Below are 24,977 nucleotides of genomic sequence, written 5' to 3'. Positions count from 1 at the left end.
GGGGAGGGCCAGTTCCTGAGCGAGCCGCCTAAGGAGATCCCACACGGCTACACGTGCGTGTACATACCTAACAACATCAACCCAACACGCGCGGGATAGTTGGTGAGTACAAGAGCTTCAGGGACAGATGCGGAGAAACAAGCATGGCTAGCGAAGTACGCTACCGGGCCGAGTGTTGAACCCTCGGCCCCAGGAGTTCTTAGTGTGGAACAGATCAGCGCAATACTAAGGGACCAGTTCGGCATTCTGCCAAAGAGAAAGGCGATCGGCTATTCCAAGCTGTACCCAAGCGACTACGACTTGATCTCGTTGCCACCCAAGTATCGGCTCTCGGAGTTCACTAAGTTCAGCGGGTCAGAAGGGGCCAGCTCCATCGAGCATGTGAGCCGATACCTAACGCAGCTCGGGATGATTTCAGTATCGGATCCTCTTAGGGTCCGGTTCTTCTGCCAGTCTCTTACGGGCTCAGCCTTTGGATGGTACACGTCATTGGCCCCAGATTTGATCCGTACTTGGAGGCAGCTGGAAGATCAGTTCCACACCCAGTATCACTCAGAGGCTGCTGAAGCTGGGATTGCCGACCTCGCCCAAGTCAGGTAGAAACGAGGGGAAAGTGTGTCAGAGTACGTGCAGCGCTTTAGAGAAGTTAAGAATCGATGCTACACATCGCACATCACAGAAAAGGAGGTAGTCGATTTGGCAGTTCTGGGGCTCGCTAAGCCGATCAAGGATTTGGTTTTTCAGTTGGATTTCACCTCTCTGGCGCACATGGTGCAGAAGCTCACGACGTATGAACACTATCACCCTGAGCTGTACCAGGAAAAATTCAAGTGCCACGTGAATATGGCCCAAGCAGATGATTCTGATGATTCTAGCGGGGATCAAGAAGTGGCTGTGGCAGAGTGGACCCGGGGGGCAAACCCCCGTCTCGTGCAAGTGGGTCAAACAGAAAGGGCTTGTGAAGGGCTTTGATTTTGACGTGGCCACAGCAGAGCATATATTCGACTTAGCTCAAGGAAAAACAGTTGAAGCTCCCAGAGAATCACAAGCTGTCAACGATGCAAGAGCTACAGGGGAGGCCGTACTGCAAGTGGCACCACTCATTCACCCATGCCACGAATGACTGCAAGGAGCTGCGTCGGCAGATCCAATTGGTTATTGAGCAAGGCCGATTAATTCTAGCCCAACACACAATGAAGGTTGGCAGTCAATCGTTCCCACAGGCTAACATGGTGGAGCTGTCGGATCTTAGACCTGAGGGCCAGAATTTTGCGTTCCAGATTAACATGGCGGGACCTATACGCCGTCGTGACGAGTAGAGGTTTAGAGAGGCCGATTCTGGCAAACGGGCCCAGGATGAAGACGAGTCGGAGCAGCAACATATTACTGACGAACAAGTGCGTCACATCCGCAATCAACTCCCAGCTTCCAATCGGCTTCTTGAAAAATACGAGTATCAGTACAAGCTGCGTCGCCGATATGAATCGGAAGAGGAAGAGTACGAGCACCGCGCGGGGAGAACGCTGGGGAGGTGCCAGGCTATGCGCGACCACTGGCATTGCCCGTTCTCCAGGTACTATTGGAATTCCGGCATGAGTCGATTGCCTACTATCGATGATTGCCTGGAGTGCAGGCCTCGGGGATGCCAATCAGGCGAGATGTCGGTGTTCCGGTGCTTGGGGCCCAAAGCGTGTCACGACGACCATGTTGAGCGGCCATCCAGGGATGATCTTGAGCTTGAAGGAGAGGATAAGTATCATCGTCCATGATGGTGTCCTGACGAACTCAGTCACTCGCAGAAGCACAGAGTGCAACGCTTACGCAATCTCGAAGAGGCAGAAGCAAGGTACCTCGACGTGCTGAGGAAGGCGCGTCCGGATCTCGCGGAGCAAGTCAGGCACCCGTAAAGGGTGGAAAGGCGCCCTCCAAGGTGGGAGTGGCGCCCCAAGCAGCCAATAGCCGATGATGTAACACCCTAATCCAAATTTCAATATTTAATAATAAATTTAATTGACTTTATTTAAAATTCTAAGGATTATTGTGTTAGTCTTGCATTTAATCTAATTTTTGTTCCTTAATTAATTAAAATTTTCCTTAGATTAAAACTTTGTTGCTGCATTCATGCTGGAGCATTTATTTTATTTGCTTGTGTGCATTGGGTGATTGAATTCAAATTTTGTTTGAATTCAAATAGATTTGTTTGAGTTAGAATTAGAATTAGAAAGGAAAGGGGACCCAAAACCCCAAACTTGAAACCAGCCCAAAGCAACCCAAACCCAGCTCAGAACCCGCGGCCCAACCCTTTCTGCGGCCCACTCCTCCCTCTCCCTCCCCGGGCCCAGTCGGCTCCTCCCCGCGACCCCCTCTCCCCTCCCCGCACGGGCCTGCTCCCCCATCGCACGCCCCCGCGCCCAGCGCCGTGCGTGGCCCGCTCGCCCGCTCGCGTGACGCACCTCTCCAACCCGGCCCACCCGTCAGCCCCTTGCTGCGCACTGAGCCGCGCTCTCGCCGCGCGCCCGCTCCGTCCCCGACCGCCCGGTCCCACCCGCCAGCGTCGCTCCGCAGCCGCGCCCCGCAGCTCAGCGACCCAGCACTTCTCCCGGGCCTCAGCTCCGCGGCCCACGCGCCAGGACGCCTCCCCGCCCCGTGCACGTCACCTCTCTCGCTGACGGGCTGACCCCACCTGGTCAGTCCCGTCTCCCCCGCCTCTCCCGGCCGCGTAACGACCAACCGCGATCCCCGGCCCGGTGATCTCGCCGGCCTTCCTATTCGGGCGCGCACGCCGAGATTCCGGCGCCCTTCTTAAACCACCCCGCAGCCCCTGGAAACCCATCCCAGTCCATTGCCGCCCAAACCCCACCTCCGCCGCACTCGCTCAGCTCCGCCGCACAGGTAAACTTGGAGCTCGCCGCAATTTCTTGCCGCTGGTGCCACTCCGGTCCTGTTAACCCCTCTGCCGGCCTCGCAGACTCCCCAGGAGTCGATCCGCGGAGCCCAGCCGCCGGAGCTCCACTGCAACCACCTCCCCCTCGAGCGCCGTCCGCGACCCGCCGCAGGATCTCGCCGCCGGCGCCGCTGCGTCACGCCCCCGCCCGGACCAAACCACGGTGAGCAACCACAACTCTCCCTGGTTCTTTTGGCGCTAGATCTCGTTGTCCGAAGCCCTGGCGCCCTTAGAACACCGCTCGCCGTCGTTCCTACCGCCGCAGACCCGCCGCCGCAGCGTCTAGCGCCGCCACAAACCTCCCCGAGCCCAGCTTAGGTCTCAGGTGGATCAATCATGACGCGCTGACCATCCCTGACCCAAAACCCGGTCGAATTGGCCCCGGAACGCCACAATTGGTGAAGTCCGGCGAGCTTCAGCCGGGCGCCGCCGCGGGAGAAGAATCCCGGCGAGTTCCGCCGCCGCTCCCGCGCCCCTTTTGACCTCAGCCGCCCGATTTGTCGCGGATGGGTGAGATTAGATCGTGAACCGTTCCGATCTGCACCGTAGAATCGTGATCCGGTGGACCAGAACAGCCAATACCCCTTCGGCCTGGCAAATATGTTAAAGAGCCCCTGCTCTTTTGGGTTATCAACCCGCAGTCCAGCCCTTTTGAAAAATAATTGCAGTGAGGCCCTGATTTTAGCGCTTAGCCCCCTGACCTTTCTAGATTTAGTACCCGCAGTCCATGGCTGCTGTTTTTACGCGTTAGACCCTAGGTCTATCCTTTAATTGTGTTTTAGCCCGCGGTTATAGCAGAAAAGCCCCTGAAACTTCAGTTTTCTTACAAATAAACCCCTAGAACTTGTTTTTAGCCTAGATTATGCGTTTTAGCTCCGTTTTTAGCGTTCTTTATATCCACGGAAACGTTGTAACGCGTAGAATAGTTTTAGACTAGTTTAGTGTGCTGTTTTTATGTATTGTTGTACTGTTTCTTAGTTTTTGTTAGAGTTTGCTTGTATGCTTATTTTGTGCATTGTTTTGGCCATGTGTTCGTGAGTAGACGTTGATCCATCTGAGGAGCCCCAGTACCAGTACCCGGAGCAGCCGTCTTCGGAGCACTTTGAGCAGCAGCAGGAGCAGTACGAGGAAGGCAAGTATAACATGAACAACCTATCACCTTTAAATACAATGTCATACTGCATTTTAATACTGTATGCCTATAAGGACATTCCTAGCCACTTTATATCCTTTATATATACCTTTGGGTTGCATTTTGGTTAGTTGTGCTAGGTTGCCGCGCTATAACACACTCGGTCCTTTTTAATTAAATTGATTAATGGTTTACTTGAATTTAATCCTGAGAGTGGCCCTCTGTGTGGATGAGTGGCTCACGTCTCGTTAAAAGATGTTTTTTTTAGAAACATGGTTTAGGGGGCCAGCACGGTGCTTAGTGCTTGGTTGGCCACTCTCCATAAGGACCGGTTCATAGAGCGACAACCTGGGACAACAGCGCTACCACAAGGCTAGAATGGGATAGACTTGGCGTAATAATTAGATCTTTTTGGTTTGGAGTAACTTACCTGCGGGGCAAGAGTAGTAAGCTTCAATGGTCCCTGCTCCTCCGGCTTGGTCTGTGCTACGTGCTTGTACCCCTGGAGGTGGGCCCCATCGTCGCCGACCTAACTCTCGCGGTTACGCCTTACCAACGAGATTCTTTTTAAAGGCCTCGTAGTGAGTCGCTGGCCATCTCACCTAAGGAAGTGTGATGAACCTCTAGCATAGCTCACGACTTGTGGGTAAAGATGTGCAACCTCTGCAGAGTGTAAAACTGGTATACTAGCCGTGCTCACGGTTATGAGCGGCCCAGATCCTCCTTTTGATTAGTGAAGTTATCTCCTTCCGACGAGGGAGGTGCTTCTCGGGGTTTACCTTGGTGGCTTGGTTTCAGTTTGGTTCTCAGTAGTTTCTTAATTAATTCTGATTAATTACTATGCAACTGGGTTAATGGTAATTCATCAACTCGTAGTAAAAAGCTTTAATAAAACTTTGCCAACACTTAAAAGCTAATGCAGTTGAGTCAGCCAGCCTAGAGCCTCATAGTTTGTGTTATACTTGTTGAGTACAAGTTGTGTACTCACTCTTGCCTCTTCTCTACTTTTTCCTCTTGGTTACGCTACTGCTGCTCAGTTCCTGCCGACACGAGGGAGTTCGTCCAGCGCTACCAGGACTACGAGGACTTCTAGGTGCTTCGTCTCCCAGTCGACGTCCCTGTGGCGCCCTGCTTCAGCTTCAGAGAGCTTTATCGTATTTTGTACTTCGCTTCCGCTGTATCAGACATTTTTGTCATTATTGTAATAAATAACATTCGTATTCGCTTTATTATGTCTTTTTACGTGATATGTGCTATGATATACTGTTCATTCTGTTGTATATACGTGTGACTTGATCCTGGCACGTATATGATTGCTCGGTTTATGTTCTTTTATAAACCGGGTGTTACAGATGAGAAGCCATCGGCTGATGTGAATATGGTGTTCGTGCTCCCATCAGAGTTTCGGGCGCCCCAACCGGAGGAGTTGGCCGTCGCACAGCTTGATCTGGCCCCTAGCCGATCATCTTCGAGAAGCCGAAGGAAAAAAGCTACAAACACCTGAAGGGGTTATATCTCAAGAGCCTCATCAACGGCAAGCCTGTGAATAGGATGTTGGTCGACACTGGCGCCGCAGTTAATTTGATGTCGTATTCAGTGCTGCGCCGATTGGGTCGTTCTGCTGCTGACCTTATCAAGACCAATGTAATGCTCAATGATTTCAACGGGCAGCCATCGGAGGCAAAGGGCGTCCTCAATGTGGAGTTGACAGTTGGCCGCAAGACTGTCCCAACTTCGTTCTTCATCATCAACAGTAAGAGTACGTACACAGTGCTGCTTGGGAGGGATTGGATTCACGCCAATTGTTGTGTTCCTTCCACAATGCACCAGTGTTTGGTTCAATGGGATGGCGACGAAGTGGAGGTGGTCCGTGCAGATGACTCCAGCGAGGTTTCGCTCGCAGACATGAACGCCTGGGACACGGAAGGACAAGAGCCGATCTCAGGGATTGTGCTAGAAGACTGTGATCGGATCGAAGCGACAAAAAAAGGATTGAGGCTGGTCTTATCCACTGGCCTCACAGAATAAACACATACTGGCACGCTACGGAATTCAGCAGGTCTAGAGAGGCCGGTCCCAGCGACCGGCCCCAAAAGGTAGATAATTCTTATTTGGAGTTGAAACTATTACATTATGAACAAAAAATAGCCTGCTCTGGTTGTTGGTTAGTTAATGAGCATTCAGTTTCGAATGGTAATACTGAAACGGCCAGCCCATGCGGTCGGCCGAAAATTTTCTTTTGTTATCTCTCCGTATTTGCTGTCGACGTGGCATATGACGACGAGTTGCCTGCATCCACAGTTGATTTTACAGGCGACGGCAAGTTGGGGTATGGGTTTACATCAGCTGATGATTTGGAGGAAGTCGATATAGGTCCCAGGGATAAGCCGCGACCAACATTTATCAGCAAAAGGTTAGACCCGAGCCTGCGTGAGCCGATGATAGCACTATTGAAAGAATACCGGGACTGTTTCGCTTGGGATTATACTGAAATGCCCGGTCTGGATAGAAGCATCGTCGAACATTGGCTCCCGCTTAAGAAAGGATTTTGGCCGTTTCAACAACGAGCACGACAGATAAAGGCCGAAATCCTAGAGGAGGTTAAGAAAGAGGTGCAAAAGATGTTGGATGCAAGGTTCATCAGGCCATGTCGGTATGCAGAATGGATCTCCAGAGTGGTCCCTGTACAAAAGAAGGATGGCCGATGGTGAGTCTGCGTGGATTTTAGAGACCTCAACAGAGCAACGCCAAAGGACGAGTACACGATGCCCGTCGTGGAAACATTGATCAACACAGCTGCCGGTCACGAAATGCTGAGCTATATGGATGGTAATGCTGGCTACAACCAGATCTTCATGGCCCCGAGGATATAAGTAAGACCGCGTTCAGAGTACCAGGCGCGGTCGGCTTGTTCGAGTACTTGGTTATGACCTTTGGATTGAAAAATGCCGGTGCAACATATCAACGCGACATGAATTACATTTTTCATGATCTCATCGGCAAACTGGTAGAAATCTACATTGATGATGTTGTGGTCAAGTCCACATTGGCTGGGGGACATCTGGAAGATTTGCGTCAGGTCTTGGAGTGGACTCGGAGGTTTGGGCTCAGAATGAACCCGAAGAAATGCGCCTTTGGTGTATCGGCCGGTCAGTTCATAGGATTCCTGGTACATGAGCGAGGGATCGAGATCGGCCTAAAAAGTCAAGAAGCTGTAAGGACGATGAGGCCGCCTACTACGAAGAAGGAGTTGCAGAAGCTCATCGGCAAAATCAACTTTGTCAGACGATTCATCTCCAATCTGTCTGGATGCATCGAGCCATTCATGGGTCTCGTGAAAATCAAGTCCGATGATGAATTTCACTGGGGGCAGAGCAGCAGCAAGCTTTCGACAAAATCAAGGAATACTTGTCGAAGCCTCCAGTTTTGGTTCCTCCACAGCAAGACAGGCCCTTCTACGTATACTTACCCGTAGGTGACACCTCCATCGCCTCGGTGCTGGTTCAGAAGCATGACGGATAGGAAAGGGTTGTATTCTACCTTAGCAGGCGCATGTTGGACGCCGAGGCCAGGAAAGGTACCCTGAGATTGAAAAGATTTGTCTCTGTTTATTCTTTACATGTACAAAGCTTCGTCATATTTTGCTCTCGACGGAAACAATTGTTATTTGCAAATCGGATGTCATAAAGCATGTGCTGTCGGCTCTTGTTCTGAAAGGCCGACTCGGAAAGTGGATGTTCGCGCTATCAGAGTTCGATATCTGATATCAACCGGCAAAGGCAGTCAAGGGACAGGCACTGGCAGATCTCATTGCAGACAGGATCAGCACTGATGTGGCTGCACTTTTCATATGTCCATGGGCCATGTTTTTCGACAGATCGGCGTGTGATGATGGGTGCGGCGTGGGAATTCTTTTGGTATCGCCTCGAGGGGCGACTCATTCCTTTTCCATCAGGGTGACTACTCCATGCACCAATAATTTAGTAGAGTACGAGGCCATTCACAAGGGGATGGAATTACTCCTGGAAGCTGGCGCAGAAGCGGTGGAAATATTTGGGGATTCGAAACTGGTGATTTCTCAGTTCACGAAAGAATATAGATGTGAGAGCGAGGCTCTTTTTCCGATATGGATGCAGTGCCGTGAGTTGATGTCACAATTCAGGTATATTAATTTCCACTGGATACGCAGGAATTTGAACAATGAAGCCAATGACTTGACACAAATGGCTTTCGGATAAAAGGAAACAGCCGATGGGGTCGATGTAGAGGTTCAGTTTCTAGAACCTGGAGATTGGAGAGCCGATATCTTCAATTATTTGAAGGATTCGGCTCGGGGGACACCCAGAGGGATAAGACTCAAAGCTATGAAGTATGTTATGAGAGGGGACGATATGTTCTACAGGACGTTGGAAGGACTGCTGCTTAAATGTCTGGGGCCTTCGGAGTTGAATCGGCTTTTGCATGAGGTTCATGAGAGAGCCTGCGGTACTCATCAATCGGCCCATAAGATGAAGTGGCTGATTAGTCGATCGGGATATTACTGGCCTACCATGCTTGAGGACTTCTTTAAATATTACAAGGGATGTCAGGCATGTCAGAGATTCGGGAAGATTCAGATGGTGCGAGCATCAGTAATGAATCCTATCATTTAAGCCATGGCTGTTCAGGGGTTGGGCCATGGATATGATTGGCCAGATCAACCTGCCATCCAGCAAGAGTCACCAATGGGTGTTGGCTGTCACAGATTATTTCACGAAATGGGTGGAGGCGGTACCTATGAGGTCGATGGCATCAAAAGATGTGATCAGTTTTCTTAAAAAGCACATCATTCATAGGTTCGGGATTCCCCAGACCATTATGACCGATGGAGGATCCATCTTTATATCGGAGGAATTTAGGAAGTTCGCCGATGACATGGGGTTCAAGCTGATCAGATCATCCCCATATTATGCCCAGGCTAATGGACAGGCTGAAGCATCCAACCAGAGCCTTATCAAGCTGATCAGAAGGATGATCGATGAATATCCTAGGCGCTGGCATGAGGTGTTGTCAGAGGCTTTGTGGGCATATCATATTTCGTGTCACGGATCCATCAAGACGTCACCATACCATTTGGTCTACGGTCAAGACGCTGTGTTGCCATGGGAAATCACGACCGGATCGAGGCGTGTTGGGTTCCAGAATAATCTATCGGCTGAGGAGTATGCAACCTTGATGAAAGACAATGTGGAGGATCTCACAGAGCTAAGACTTTGGTCACTTGAGAAGATCAAAGAAAACAAGGCCAAAGTCGCTCGTGCATACAACAAAAAGGTCAAGCCAAAAGATTTCCAGGTTGGAGACTTGGTTTGGGAGGCAGTGCTTCCATTGGGAACTAAAGATAGGAAGTATGGTAAATGGTCTCCAACTTGGCATGGGCCGTACAAGGTTGATCAGGTCCTGCCTAAAAATGCGTACATGCTTGAAGAATTAGACGGTGTCAAGTTTCCTGTAGCCGTCATGGCCAACACCTCTTGAAATATTTCCCGAGCATGTGGGAAGGCGAATAACAAGAGCCGATGAAATCCATCTGGCTGTATTATAAAAGGCCAACACATTGAGTTGAAATCCATCACCTCCAAGAACAGTGTGGGGAGCTGATATGTTGCCATTGCCTCAAGGGACAGTGAGGAAAGCCGATGTGTTTCCATCACCTCCAGGAACAGTAACATTAAGGAAAGCCGATGCGTTGCCATCACCTCCAGCATATAAAAAAAAGAGCAGGATCTATTCTATCGACCAATTGTTGAGAGCATCGGGAAGCTACAGGAGATCACCAACAAATTGCCGATGCCGCCAACACTGCTGATACCGGTATGATGAGCAAACTTTATTTCTTACTGCAAAATACTTGGGAATTTTGAATTTAAATAGCTTAGCTCCTCAGTGATATGCTAAATTCCTACCAGAGCCATATATACACATTTAAAACCTTTATACATATGCTGCTTGTGTTTGCATTGAGCATTGTCAAATTCTTTGTGATCCTTGTGAGATTCGCTTCATATTTTTAAGATCAAGATCACGTACACTCCATGTACTCAACCACTCATATGCTGACTTCTACACTGGAAGTTACGCAAGTATATGCCTTCCATCCATAAAAATGCTCCATTCCTTTTTTGATAGAACTCTTTATATTCATCATGTAGAAAGATTTGGGCTATGTAAAAAAAGAAAAAAAAATATAAATGTCGGTGCCCCAAAAAGCATGAGAAGAAAGAAAAGAAGAAAGAAAAATGAAAGACAGCTCATATCTCAGCAAAAGATAAAAGGGAGAGTTCTGCAAAAGGGGGATGTGAGTTCCAGCCACAAAAATTCCACACACATGCACATCTTGATCTGATTGTATGACTTGCTTTCGCTATTAGATCCAGTCTTTGACTTTGCAACATGTGCGGCCCGAGTATGCTACCTCTTCATTCCCTACCCTGAACTCCACAAAAAGCCATACTAGAGATAGGGAGAAAGGAGGCAATATAATGCTTTGGTGAGGAATCATACACATTGAGCGATTTGAGAGAATCATTTGAGGAGTGAAGTTATTTTCTGTTCAAAAGATCTAAGTTATTTAGCAGGAGGAGTAAAGTCAATTCGTCTCTTTGCGTCGGCTATTAGTAAAGCATCAACTATCAGAAGAGCAGCATCAGAAGAGCCGAGGCGCTGAGTCCATCATGCATATTGAGGCGTCGACTATACAAAATTTCAAAGCATTCATACTTTGAAACTTGGGGGGCATGTGTTATCGCCATAAATTAACAGGGTTAATTAATGGGCCGAGAGCAAGTTGGGCTTAGTGCGGAAATTAAAGAAGGCTTGTGAATCGGCTGAGTTACCACCAAAATTTAGTCGAGAAGGATATGGGCCGAAGCTGCCGATGGGCCTATACAGATTGTCCAGGGAAGAGGCGATTGTGGTCCATGCCAAGAGCCGATGGGCTCTTCTTATCTGTGTGCGTCGGGAGCCGATGGGCTCTCTTTATCTATAATCATTAGAGATAGATTAGTTTTCATATTGGACTAGGCTTTGTTTAACTTGGTCGTCAAGTCTACAAGACTATAAATATGTACCCCATGATATTCGTAAAGGAGAGAGAACGTCATCACGTCTCGCAACAACAATTCTCGGCGCACCGCCACCCCTAATCCTAGGGTTTCATCCAAGTAAGCGCCATGCTTCCCTGATCACTTCTTGTGATCAGGGCAGCATTGTTCTTACTTTTACCTTGGTATTACTCGTACTGAAGCATTTTTGATGGCGAGCAGTGCTAGTTATCCTGGTATTCGTAGCATGACCTTTAGTAGATCTATCATGCTCTTGTTGTTTATCATCTATGAATATCATGTTATCTCTGCGTGATTACGTATTAATCTTATACTAATTCTCGTTGCATAGAGTTAGTCGCGTAGAGATAGCACCCTGCTTCTTTTCTATCTAGTAGATCTAATCTGTTATGGTTTGTTCTTATACATAAGAATCGGCTTAATATCTGCTAGTTTAGGCCTTGCAAACGGGTTGGACGATCCGGCGACGTATTAGATGTTTTGCCTTGATCTTAACAGGGATTGTGTAACACCCTAATTTAAATTTCAGCATTTATCAATAAATTTAAATGGCTTTATTTAATTTTCTAAGGTTTATTGTGTTAGACTTGCATTTAATCTAAATTTTTGTTCTATAAGTAATTAAAATTTTATCATAGGTTTAAATTTTGATGTTGCATTCATGCTGGTGCATACTTTCAATGATTTGAGTGTGGTTGATTTCAAATTTGTATTTGAATTCAAACCTTGTTTGAATTAGGAATAGAAAAGTTTAGAAATAGAAAAGAGAAAAACCTAGATAAATAGAAAATTAACCCAGCCCAAGAACCCAAGCCAGCCCAGCGCGGCCCAGGTCTCCCCCTCTCTCCCCTGCGGCCCACATCTTTCCCTCCTGGCCCAGTTCCTTTCTTCCCCCCGCGCAGGCCCGCTTCACCCTCTCCTCCGTGGGCCCAGGCCGCACCAGTCCCGCACTCGGCCCACCCCCGCGCCCCCGCCTTCCGCTCCAGCAGCGCGCGGCCCAGCACGCGCTAGCGCCCGCAGCCCGCGTCGCCCGCACGCGTTCCCCGCCTCCGTCCCGCACCGTCTGCCAACTGGGCCCCACGCGTCAGTCGGCGCTCCCCGCGCGCGTCGCTCTCGCTGAGTCCCCGGGCCCGCCTGTCGGCCCCGTCTCCCTCCTCCCGCACCTTCCGCGCGCGCGTAACGCTACGCCGCAATCTCCGGCCGAGATCCACGGCGAGCCCCCCACGCCAGACCCGCACGCCAAGGCAGCCGCCCTACAAAAGGGACCCGAGCCTCTCTTCCTCCTCCCATCCCGCAGCCGCAACCCTAGCCACCGCCTCACCATAGCTCCGCACGGAGCAGAGCCCCACGCCGCCGGTAAGCACCTCCGCCACCGCAATTCCTCGACGCCGGTGACTCCTGTCCCCCGTGTGCTTCCCGCAGGACCGCCTTGGGTCGAGCCGTGCCATCCAGGAGCCGGGAGAGCCCCTGCGCCGACCTCGTCACCGACTCCGTCCGAGCGCCGCCGCTCGGGCCTCGTCGCTGACCCCCTCTACGCCGCATCTCCGCCTGAACCTTGCACGGTGAGCACTAGCCCAGTTTCCTCTCCCTGTTGCGCTAGGTCCTAGGGCTAGTAGACCGCCGCGGAGGCCGGAACGGCGAGCGTCGCCGGTCCGCCGCCGCTGGCGCCGCAGTTCGCCGTGGCGAACTCGCTGCAGCGCTCCGCAGCCCCGCGCAAGGCCCGCACTGGCTTGCCTTCGCTTCGCAGGCGCTCCCGGAGTCTTTTGTGCCCGGGTTTCCGCACCAGAACCGCCCGGAACTCACCTCGCCGGTGAGCTCCGCCGAGCAGGCCCGCCACCGCCTTAGCGCCCGTCGCTCCGGACCCCCCCCCCCCCCGAACCCCGTTAACCCCTCGGGAGGCTCGCGCGTGTCGCCTAAAGGCTTCTAGACCCCAGCCCCGCTCGAATCCACCCCGGGAAGGCCGAGGTTGGCCACCTCCGGCCACCCGCCACCGCGGGAGCACGTCGCCGGCGCGTCCCGCCGCCGCCCCCGCGCCCCTTTGCCCTGGACCGCCAGATCCGTATGCAACGACCTAGATTAGATCTAGGATCAAGCCACCTAGCACCGTTAGATCCAGATCCAAGCGTCCTGAATCAAACATACCGGTTCGCCTTGCACGTTTTGCTAAAGAGCCCCTTCCTTTTGTTAATATCAACCCGCAGTCCGATCCTATTCGAAAATAATTACGTAGAGGCCCTGTTTTTATCACTTAGCCCCCTGAGTTCTTTAGAAATAGAACCCGCCGTCCTTCCAGGGCTTTTTCATGCGTTAGACCCCAGAACTAACCTTTATTTATGTTTAGGCCCTCGGTTTTAGCAGAAAAGTCCCTGGAACCCTATTTTTATTACAAATAAGCCCCTGAACCTTGTTTTTAGCCTAGATTACGTGTTTTAGCTCCGTTTTAAGCGTTCTTTATGTCCACGCGACCGTTGTAACGCGTAGAACAGTTTAGGCTTAGTTTTTTCTTGATGTTTTTATGTAGTGATCTACTGTTTCTTAGTTTTTGTTAGTGTTTGCTTGTATGCTTATTATTGTGCTTTGTTTTGGCCATGTGTTCGTGAGTAGACGCTGATCCATCTGAGGAGCCCCAGTACCAGTACCAGGAGCAGCCGTCTTCCGAGCACTTTGAGTAGCAGCAGGAGCAGTACGAGGAAGGCAAGTGTAACATGAACAACCTATCACTTTTAAATACATTTTTCATACTGCATTTAATACTGTATGCCTATAAGGATTTCCTAGCCACTTTATATCCTTTATATATATCCTTTGGGTTGCATTTTGGTTAGTTGTGCTAGGTTGCTATGCTATAACACATTCTGGTCCTTTTTAATTAAATTGATTAATGGTTTACTTGAATTTAATTCTGAGAGTGGCCCTCTGTGCTTCGTGCTTGGGTGGCTCACGTCTCGTTAAAATATGGTTTTTGTAGAAACATGGTTTAGGGGGCCAGCGCGGTGCTTAGTGCTTGGTTGGCCACTCTCCATAAGGACCGGTTCATAGAGCGACAACCTGGGACAACAGCGTTACCACAAGGCTAGAATGGGATAGACTTGGCGTAATAATTAGATCTTTTTGGTTTGGAGTAACTTACCTGCGGGGCAGGGGCGGTAAGCTTCTATGGCCCTCGTGCTAAGTGGCCTCGTCTGTGCTTCGTGTCTTGATGCCCACTAGACCTGCTCTATAGTCGCCGATCCACCCTTGCGGTTACTCCCTACCAACGAGATTCTTTGTAAAGGCCTCGTAGTGAGTCGCTAGTCATCTCACCTAAGGAAGTGTGATGAACAACTGGCATAGCTCACGACTTGTGGGTAAAGATGTGCAACCTCTGCAGAGTGTAAAACTGGTATACTAGCCGTGCTCACGGTCATGAGCGTCCCAGATCCTCCTTTTGATTAGTGGGGTTATCTCCTTCCGACGAGGGAGGTGCCTCTCGGGGTTACCTTGGTGGCTTGGTTTCGGTTTGGATCTCAGTAGTATCATAATTAATTCTGATTAATTACTATGTAACTAGATTAATGGTAATTCATCAACTTGTAGTAAATAGCTTTAATAAAATTTTGCCAACACTTAAAAGCTAATGCAGTTGAGTCAGCCAACCTTAGAGCCTCATAGTTTGTGTTATACTTGTTGAGTACAAGTTGTGTACACACTCTTGCCTCTTCTCTACTTTTTCCTCTTGGATACGCTACTGCTGCTTAGTTCCTGCCGACACGAGGGAGTTCATCCAGCGCTACCAGGACTACGAGGACTTCTAGGTGTTCGTCTCCCAGTCGACGTCCCTGTGGCGCCCTGCTCAGCTTCGGAGAGTTCTTTTACCGTATTTGTACTTCGCTTCCGCTGTATCAGACACTTTGTCATTCATGTAATAAATAACATTCGTATTCACCTTATTATGTCTTATTCGTGATATGTGCTGTGATATACTGTTCATTCTGTTGTATATACGTGTGACTTGATCCTGGCACGTATATGATTGCTCGGTTTATGTTCTTTTATAAACCGGGTGTTACAGAGTGGTATCAGAGCCGTATCGACTGTAGGACGAAGCCTAGATAGAACTGGTCGAGTTTTAGGACTTCTTCTCACCAATCCTTGCCTGCTGAAATTATTTTACTATTATACCCCTTGGATTCTATGACTTTTACCCTTCTTGCCTTGAATTTTTCTCTCTAAAGAATAGTTTCCGTAGATTTTGGCCTGAATCAGTCATCTGACCACCATGAGTATCAGCTAGGTGACCCTTTTATAATAATACGATAGCACGTTTTGCGACGCGTTGTGGTTAGTCGAGTCGGATGTTAAACTCGGCTAAGTCGTGAAAATTGTTTGCTTGTTATTATGCTACATGTTTGATTTGGATTTTTGAATGATTGTATAGCTTAGTAGTTTAAATTTGTTTAAAGAAAATCACTCTCATGCTAAAGTTAATTAATTAATAAAATGAGTTAGATCGTTGGGGGTAAAACAGTCCACTCTATCCTGTCTACTTTATCATGGCTGAGTCTTTATCCGCAAAGAGTTATCATATCCATCTGAATTTATTCCTGCGATATCCTTACTCGTGAAATCTTTTGTCCAAAATCAGATGGTGAACACCAGGCGTGGCTCTGACCAGCAGGGGCAGAACAACCAGGGTCAGAACACCCAGGGGACTGGGATCCCGATGCCACCACCTTTGACTCCGGAGCAGTACTTCCAGCTCCAGATGCAGATGATGGCCACCCTAAACAACACTGTTCAGGCTTTTCAGCAGGCTCACACTCAGCCTCCGCCTCCTCCACCACCGCAGCCTCGCGACAGGCGTGCTGAGTTCCTGAGGGGTCACCCACCGACGTTCTCTCACACGTCCGACCCTCTTCAGGCTGACGACTGGCTCCGTGCAGTGGAGCGCCAGTTGGACATCGCCCAGTGCGATGATCGTGAGCACGTCTTGTACGCAGCAGGACAGCTGCGAGGGGCAGCTTTGGACTGGTGGGAGTCCCACCCAGTTCAGGACCGCGAGGCTCTCACTTGGCTCCAGTTCAGGGAGCATTTCCGCAGCCACAACGTCCCCGCGGGCGTTATGAAGATGAAGCAGAAGGAGTTCCTTGCACTGAAGCAGGTAATCTTAAATATAATCATTCCGCGGTTTCTTTTGAGCTAATGCCCCTTGTTCTATCCTTATGAATCTTGAGTTAATCTTTCGATATCTATCTGTCTTTGTCACTTCAGGGGACTATGTCGGTCACGGAGTATCGTGATCGCTTTCTTCAGCTGGCTCGCTACGCCCCTGCCGATGTTGCGGATGACCGCAAGAAGCAGGAGCACTTCATGGAGGGTCTTGAGGACTACCTCCAGTACGCGCTGCTCAACCTCCGCTTCGACGACTTCAACCATCTGGTTGACAGCGCGCTCAACACTGAGCGCAAGCACCTGGAGATGGAGGACAAGAAGAGGAAGATTGTCCCCGTTGCTTCCGGCAGCAATACTCGCCCTCGACTCCAGCCGCCCCAGCATTACCAGCAGCAGTACCGGCCTCCCCAGCAGTACCAGCAGAGGCCGCAGCAGTACTCGCCTCGACAGCAGTAGGCAGTATACCATGCCCGAGATTACCGGCACCTCCGGCTCGTGCTCCACCAACTCCACCAGCACCGCAGGCTCCACGTCCGGCAGCTCCTACCGGACAGCAGGCATCGACACTTGCACGCGTCTGCTATCACTGCGGCCAGCCGGGGCACTACGCCAACACTTGCCCCCGGAAGGCGCAGGCGGGACAGCAGGGGCGCCCAGCTCAGCCCAGGGCTCCAGCACAGGGTCGGGTGAACCACGTGACGGCCGAGTCAGCGGCCGAGGCTCCTAACGTGGTTATTGGTACGTTCATGGTCAACTCTCACCCCGCTACAGTGCTTTTCGATACCGGTGCTACCCATTCTTTCATTTCCAAGTCATTTGCCGAGCAGCATGGTATACCGGTTTCTTGTATGAGGACAACTATGGTAGTTACCTCACCTGGGGGTCAGATTCGTACATGCTCTATATGCTCCAGAGTTAGTATTGTCATAAAGGGGGTAGAATTCCGCACTGGCTTGATAGTTATTGACTCCTCGGGGATAGATGTGATCTTGGGCATGGAGACACTTACCAGATGGGGAGTCCGTATTGATTGTGCTCAGCGGACAGTTCACTTATCGGCATCTGATGGCCAAGAGGTGACAGTCAGTGCTTCAGAGCCTTCTGGATTTCTTCATCAGATGGAGGCTAGACCCACGGACGGTATTCGCGTGGTGTCTGAATTCCCGGATGTCTTTCCGGATGATCTGCCAGGTATGCCGCCTGAACGCGCCATTGAGTTTTGTATTGATCTCTTGCCTGGCACAGCTCCTATTGCAAAGCGGCCCTACCGTATGGCACCTATAGAGCATGAGGAAGTCAAAAAGACTATTGATGAGTTGCTAGCCAAGGGCTATATCCGTCGCAGCTTCTCTCCTTGGGCTTTTCCATTGTTGCTGGTAGATAAGAAGGATGGCTCGAAGAGGATGTGTGTCGATTATCGGGAGCTGAATGCAGTCACTATCAAGAACAAGCATCCACTGCCCCGTATTGAGGATCTCTTCGATCTGCTTCGAGGTGCTCGTATATTCTCGAAGATTGATCTTCGTTCGGGTTATTTTCAGCTGAGGATCCGTCCTGGGGATATTCCGAAGACGGCATTCACCTGCAAGTACGGGCTATATGAGTATACAGTCATGTCCTTCGGCTTGACTAATGCCCCGGCTTTCTTCATGCAACTGATGAACATGGTTTTCATGGACTATCTGGATGTCTTCGTGGTGATCTTCATTGATGATATTCTGATCTTCTCCAAGACAGAAGAAGAACATGAAGAGCATCTGAGGCTTGTGTTGCAGAGATTGAGAGAGCATCAGTTGTATGCCAAGTTCAGCAAGTGCGAGTTCTGGATTGACGAGGTTCCATTCCTCGGTCATGTTATCTCGCAGGGAGGCATTGCTGTTGATCCGAGTAAGGTGAAGGATGTGCTAGAGTGGGAGACACCGCAGACAGTAAAGGAAGTCAGATCATTCTTGGGCTTAGCTGGATATTATCGGAGGTTCATTGAGAATTTCTCCAAGATCGCGAAGCCTTTGACTTCTTTGCTGGAGAAAAATGTGGCTTTCGTGTGGACTGATGAGCGTCAGAGAGCCTTTGATGAGCTGAAGAAAAGGTTGACTACGGCGCCAGTCCTGACTCTGCCAGACCAGACGAAGAGGTTCACGGTATATTGTGATGCTTCGAAGGATGGTCTTGGGTGTGTTCTGATGCAGGAGGGCAGAGTGATTGCTTATGCTTCACGGCAGTTACGTCGGCATGAGCTGAATTATCCTACTCATGATCTTGAGTTAGCCACAGTTGTGCATGCTCTGAAGATTTGGAGGCATTACTTGTATGGGCAGCGGTGTGATATCTACACTGATCACAAGAGCCTCAAGTACATTTTCACGCAGAATGAGCTGAACATGCGGCAGAGAAGATGGCTAGAGTTGGTCAAGGATTATGATCTGGAGATTCACTATCATCCGGGAAAGGCCAATGTTGTAGCAGATGCTCTGAGCAGAAGAAGTTATGTCAACATGGCCGTGGCTTTCCAGATGCCTCCAGAGTTATGCAAGGAGTTCGAGCAGTTGAGTCTGGGCTTCTTGCATCATACTTCGAGTGCAGCATTTGAGGCAGTACCGACTCTAGAGTCAGAGATTAGGCAGCATCAGAAGGATGATGAGAAGCTGCAGGAGATTCGTGAGTTGCTCAAGAAGGGCAAGGCCCCACATTTCAGAGAGGATGATCAGGGTACTTTGTGGTACAAGAACCGGATCTGTGTGCCTGATGTGAAGGATCTTCGGAAGTTGATTCTGAGTGAGGCCCATGATACAGCTTACTCTATTCACCCGGGCAGCACGAAGATGTATTATGATCTGAAGGAACGTTTCTGGTGGTATGGGATGAAGCGTTCAGTGGCAGAGTACGTGGCTATTTGTGACACTTGTCAGCGTGTCAAGGCTGAGCATCAGAGGCCAGCAGGTCTATTGCAGCCTTTGAAGATTCCAGAGTGGAAATGGGAGGAAATCACTATGGACTTCATTGTTGGATTGCCTCGTACTCAGAAAGGGTACAACTCCATTTGGGTAGTAGTGGATCGATTGACGAAGGTTGCTCACTTCATTCCAGTGAACACTACTTACTCCGGTGCTAGACTTGCAGAGTTGTACATCTCTCGGATTGTCTGGTTGCATGGTGTGCCCAAGAAGATTATATCTGACAGAGGGTCTCAGTTCACTTCTCGGTTCTGGGAGCAGCTCCATGATTCGTTGGATACGAAGCTGCGATTCAGTACGGCTTATCACCCTCAGACAGATGGGCAGACAGAGAGAACCAACCAAGTGTTGGAGGATATGCTGAGAGCTTGTGCTATTCAGTACGGTACCAGCTGGGATAAGTGCCTGTCGTATGCTGAGTTTTCATACAACAACAGTTACCAGGCTAGTCTGAAGAAGTCCCCCTTTGAGGCATTGTATGGCAGAAAATGCAGGACTCCTCTCTATTGGGATCAGATTGGTGAAAAGCAGCTCTTTGGCCCTGAGATCATAGATGATGCAGAGCAGATGGTTCAGGCTGTGCGAGAAAATCTGAGGATTGCACAGAGCAGACAGAAGAGCTATGCTGATGGCAAACGGAGAGATCTGACCTTCAGTGTCGGTGATTATGTGTATCTGAAGGTGTCTCCGATGAGAGGGATCCGCAGATTCAATGTCAAGGGGAAGTTAGCACCTCGTTATGTGGGGCCATTCAAGGTGCTAGAGCGGAAAGGCGAAGTTGCTTATCGCCTGGAGTTACCTCTCAGCCTCTCGGGAGTTCATGATGTCTTCCATATATCTCAGCTGAAGAGGTGTCTGCGAGTACCCGAGGAGCAGGCACCCCTGGATGGAGTAGATGTCCAGGAAGATCTGACATATACTGAGCATCCGATGAAGATTCTGGAGACATCAGAGAGGGTTACTCGGAACAAGCGCATCAAGATGTGCAGAGTTTAGTGGAGCCATCACAGTGAAGCTGAGGCAACTTGGGAGCGAGAAGATGAGTTGAGAAAGACATATCCAGATCTCTTTGCTAGCCAGCCCAGCTAAATCTCGAGGACGAGATTTCTTTAAGGGGGTAGGGTATGTAACACCCTAATTTAAATTTCAGCATTTATTAATAAATTTAATTGGCTTTATTTAAATTTCTAAGGTTTATTGTGTTTAGTTGGCATTTTTAATCTAATTTTGTTCCATTAAGTTATTAAAATTTTGTCTAAGGTTAAAACTTTGTTGTTGCATTCATGCTGGTGCATGCTTTTATTTGAGTGTGGTTGAATTCAAATTTGTATTTGAATTCAAACCTTGTTTGAATTTGGAGAAGAAAAGTTTAGAAATAGAAAGGAAGAGAAAACCCAAAACTAGAAAAACCCAACCCAGCTTGAAACCCGGCCCAAACCTCAACCGCCGCAGCCCAACCAGCGCGGCCCAGCTCTCTCTTCCCCGCTCGGCCCAGCAAACCCCATGCGCGGCCCAATCCCCCGGCCAGCCCGCTTCTCGGCCTGCCCCGCGTCACGCGGCCCGGCCCGCCCCGCGCTCCCGCTCGCGCAGCAACCCGCGGAGCACGCGCCCCGCCCCTGCCACCGGGCCCCGCTCGCAGCAGCCCAGCGCCCAGCTTCTCCCACGCGCTCGTGGCCGCTCCCGCCGACGCCCCTGGCCCACCTGTCGGCGTTACTCGCCCGCTCCGCCAGCGCCCGCGTCTTCCCGCTGCAGCCCGGCCCCACATGCCAGCTCCACCCACTCGCTGCCAGCCCGGGCCCGCTCGCCAGGTCTGTCCTCCTCCTCCGGCAACGCCCGGCCGAGATCCCCGCCCGCAAATCTCGGCGAGGTTCCATCCCGGGCACGCACGCCCAGGTTGGCCGCCGCCTTACAAATAGGGGCCCGAGCCTTCCCCTGCACCCATCCACCCCCAATCCGCAGCGCCGCAAACCCTAGCGCCGCCGCCTTGCCAGAGCAGAGCGCCCACCGCCGGTAAGCAGCTCCGCCGAGGCATTTCCATCGCCGCCGGTGGCTTTCAGCCCATCCTGACCTCGTGACACCACCGCAGGTGCCCCACGAGCCGACCCGCGGAGTCCAGGCGCCCGGAGGACGGCCGCCGAACCCCGCCCGCGATCACCGTCCCCGCTCCGCCGCCGGTCAGCCTCGCCATCGACTTCGCCCGGCCCTTTCCTTCGTTTCCGAGCCTGGTGAGCACCCGCAACTCCTCCCGCTCCTTTTGGCGCTAGAATTTGGTAGTTGTAGCCCCGAGAGACCCCGAATCGCCCTGCGCCGGCGAGCACCACCACTCAGCTCCGCCCCGCGCCATGGCGAGCCCCAGCCGAGCCTCCCTGAGCCCCGGAAAACCTCCCAGTGGATCACGCATGTTGCGTGGAGTCCTCCCGACCCAATAAACCGTCGATTCGACCCCAGGATGGCCGATTTCGGGCCTCTCCGGCGAGGCGCCGCCGCGGGGAAGGTTTCTCCGGCGACGTTCCGCCGCCACCCCGCGCCCCTTTGCCCCGGACCGCCGGATCTTGGATCAACGCACCAGATTAGGTCTGGGATCCATTAGATCTAGACCCTCAGATCTAGATCCAGCGGCCAGAAACCGCGCATACCGGTTCGGCCGGTACTTTTGTTAAAGAGACCCCCGGTTCTGTTGAAATCAACCCGCAGTCCGAACTTGTTCAAAAATATTTACGCAGAGGTCCTGATTTTAACGCGTAGCCCCCTGAGTTTTACCAGATTTAAACCCGCCATCCAGCCCTGGTTCTTTTATGAGTTAGAACCTAGAGTTAACGTTTATTTACATTTTAGCCCTCGGTTTTAGCAGAAAAGTCCCTGGAACCCTGTTTTTATTGCAAATAAGCCCCTGAACCTTGTTTTTGGCCTAGAATACGCGTTTTAGCTCCGTTTTTAGCGTTCTTTATGTCCACGCGATCGTTGTGACGCGTAGAATAGTTTTAAACTAGTTTAGTGTGCTGTTTTCATGTATTGATGTACTGTTCTTTAGTTTTTGTTAGAGTTTGCTCGTATGCTTATTATTGTGCATTGTTTTGGCCATGTGTTCGTGAGTAGACGTTGATCCATCTGAGGAGCCCCAGTACCAGTACCCGGAGCAGCCGTCTTCGAATCAGTTTGAGCAGCAGCCAGAGCAGTACGAGGAAGGCAAGTATAACATGAACAACCTATCACTTTAAATATCATTTCATACTGCATTTTAATATTGTATGCCTATAAGGACTTCCTAGCCACTTTATATCCTTTATATATGCCTTTGGGTTGCATTTTGGTTAGTTGTGCTAGGTTGCTGCGCTATAACACACTTTGGTCCTTTTTAATTAATTCGATTAATGGTTTACTTGAACTTAATTCTGAGAGTGGTCCTCTGTGCTTCGTGCTTGAGTGACTCACGTCTCGTTAAAATATGGTTTTTGTAGAAACATGGTTTAGGGGGCCAGCACGGTGCTTAGTGCTTGGTTGGCCACTCTCCATAAGGACCGGTTCATAGAGCGACAACCTGGGACAACAGCGCTACCACAAGGCTAGAATGGGATAGACTTGGCGTAATAATTAGATCTTTTTGGTTTGGAGTAACTTACCTGCGGGGCAGGGGCGGTAAGCTTCTATGGCCCTCGTGCTGAGTGGCCTCGTCTGTGCTACGTGTCTTGACGCCCACTAGACCTGCTCCATAGTCGCTGATCCACCCTCGCGGTTACTCCCTACCAACGAGTTTCTTTGTAAAGGCCTCGTAGTGAGTCGCTGGTCATCTCACCTAAGGAAGTGTGATGAACAACTGGCGTAGCTCACGACTTGTGGGTAAAGATGTGCAACCTCTGCAGAGTGTAAAACTGGTATACTAGCCGTGCTCACGGTTATGAGCGGCCCAGATCCTCCTTTTGATTAGTGAAGTTATCTCCTTCCGACGAGGGAGGTGCTTCTCGGGGTTTACCTTGGTGGCTTGGTTTTGGTTTGGTTTCTCATTAGTGATATGATTAAACTTGATTAATTACTATGTAACTGGGTTAATGGTAATTCATCAACTCGTAGTAAATAACTTTAATAAAATTTTGCCAACACTTAAAAGCTAATGCAGTTGAGTCAGCCAACCTTAGAGCCTCATAGTTTGTGTTATACTTGTTGAGTACAAGTTGTGTACTCACTCTTGCCTCTTCTCTACTTTTTCCTCTTGGATACGCTACTGCTACTCAGTTCCTGCCGACACGAGGGAGTTCATCCAGCGCTACCAGGACTACGAGGACTTCTAGGTGTTCGTCTCCCAGTCGACGTCCCTGTGGCGCCCTGCTCAGCTTCGGAGAGTTCTTTTACCGTATTTGTACTTCGCTTCCGCTGTATCAGACACTTTGTCATTCATGTAATAAATAACATTCGTATTCGCCTTATTATGTCTTATTCGTGATATGTGCTATGATATACTATTCATTCTGTTGTATATACGTGTGACTTGATCCTGGCACGTATATGATTGCTCGGTTTATGTTCTTTTATAAACCGGGTGTTACAGATTGATCCGGGAATCGGCTTTTGCTTATTCTTAGGCCTCTATTCTGGTTAAAGTTTGGTTATCTATTACGCTCGTTAGGCCTAACTACGTGTAGTATGTTCCGATATAGCAGTGAAGCTTTTACCGTCGTGGACTAGATTAACTAGACCTAATTGAAGTAGTTTTTGCAGTTATTTGCTTTATCTATTAATATCTAGATATACAGATATGATCTGACACTGGACTCGATCGGCTCTTTAAAACTGATGCAAGAGTCGTCCCGGGGAGCCGACTACGGCTCGGACTAATGGTTACATGTGTTTGTGCATGTAGGCAAATCGTCGAAAGCACGTTTGGACCATCCTGATCAGGTATAGGTCAGGTGGCACGCCCTGCATCTCCGGAAGCATCGGCGTGTGCCAGGATCTGGGCCGTTGACCGAGGGACCGGTGCCAGCCAGCGCCCCGGCAGCCTCCCGGCTCTTCGTGTTGCCTGTCGCTACTCGGCGGTGGGTTTTGACTGACAACAGAAACACAATGACACGGGGTTTATCCTGGTTCTAGCCGATGGGGCCGTACGTCCAGCAAAAGGAGTAAGCACTGTATTATCTTGCACCGAGGGGCTTGTAGTAGGGGGTACAAGCTTGGGCGAGAGAGGGAGAGAAACTCCCAAGTCTCAGAGTACGCGAAAGGTGATTGAGGCAAGTGCCAATATGTGGGGAAGAACGTACTTGAGTGTGTGTGCATTTCTTCAGAGAGTTCAACCCCCCCGGGAAGAGGTCTGCCTCCTCCTTTTATAGGCTCAAGGAGGGGCGGATTATATGCACAAAATGTCTCTGGTTTCATCATCCTCTCCTCGAATCGGGGGGAGCAGTTGGCAGCTCCTGTCGCCGAGCACTGTGAGGTATGGCCGCGGGCATGGCCATCGTCCTTGGGAGCTTTTGGCCATGCTTGGAATGCGTCCTCGTCCTGTGGCGACTGTGGACGGCGTGGCGGCAGCTGTAGGGCGCGCCGTCCTCTACGTTTGACCGAGCGGAGCACCGGGGGTGTTTCTGACGGCGGTCTTGTCCTGAGTCGATAGCCGTACCGTGCTCGAGGGTCGTTGCTCATGCCTGCCGAGGGTCCTCCAGAGGGGGAGTACAAAGATTTGGTAGCACAGTGGCGGGCGCAGT

Source organism: Panicum virgatum, chromosome 9N (assembly GCF_016808335.1).
Source record: "Panicum virgatum strain AP13 chromosome 9N, P.virgatum_v5, whole genome shotgun sequence".
Classification (NCBI taxonomy): domain Eukaryota; kingdom Viridiplantae; phylum Streptophyta; class Magnoliopsida; order Poales; family Poaceae; genus Panicum; species Panicum virgatum.
The sequence above is the reverse complement of the archived record's forward strand: the minus strand, read 5'-3'. Positions refer to the sequence as shown.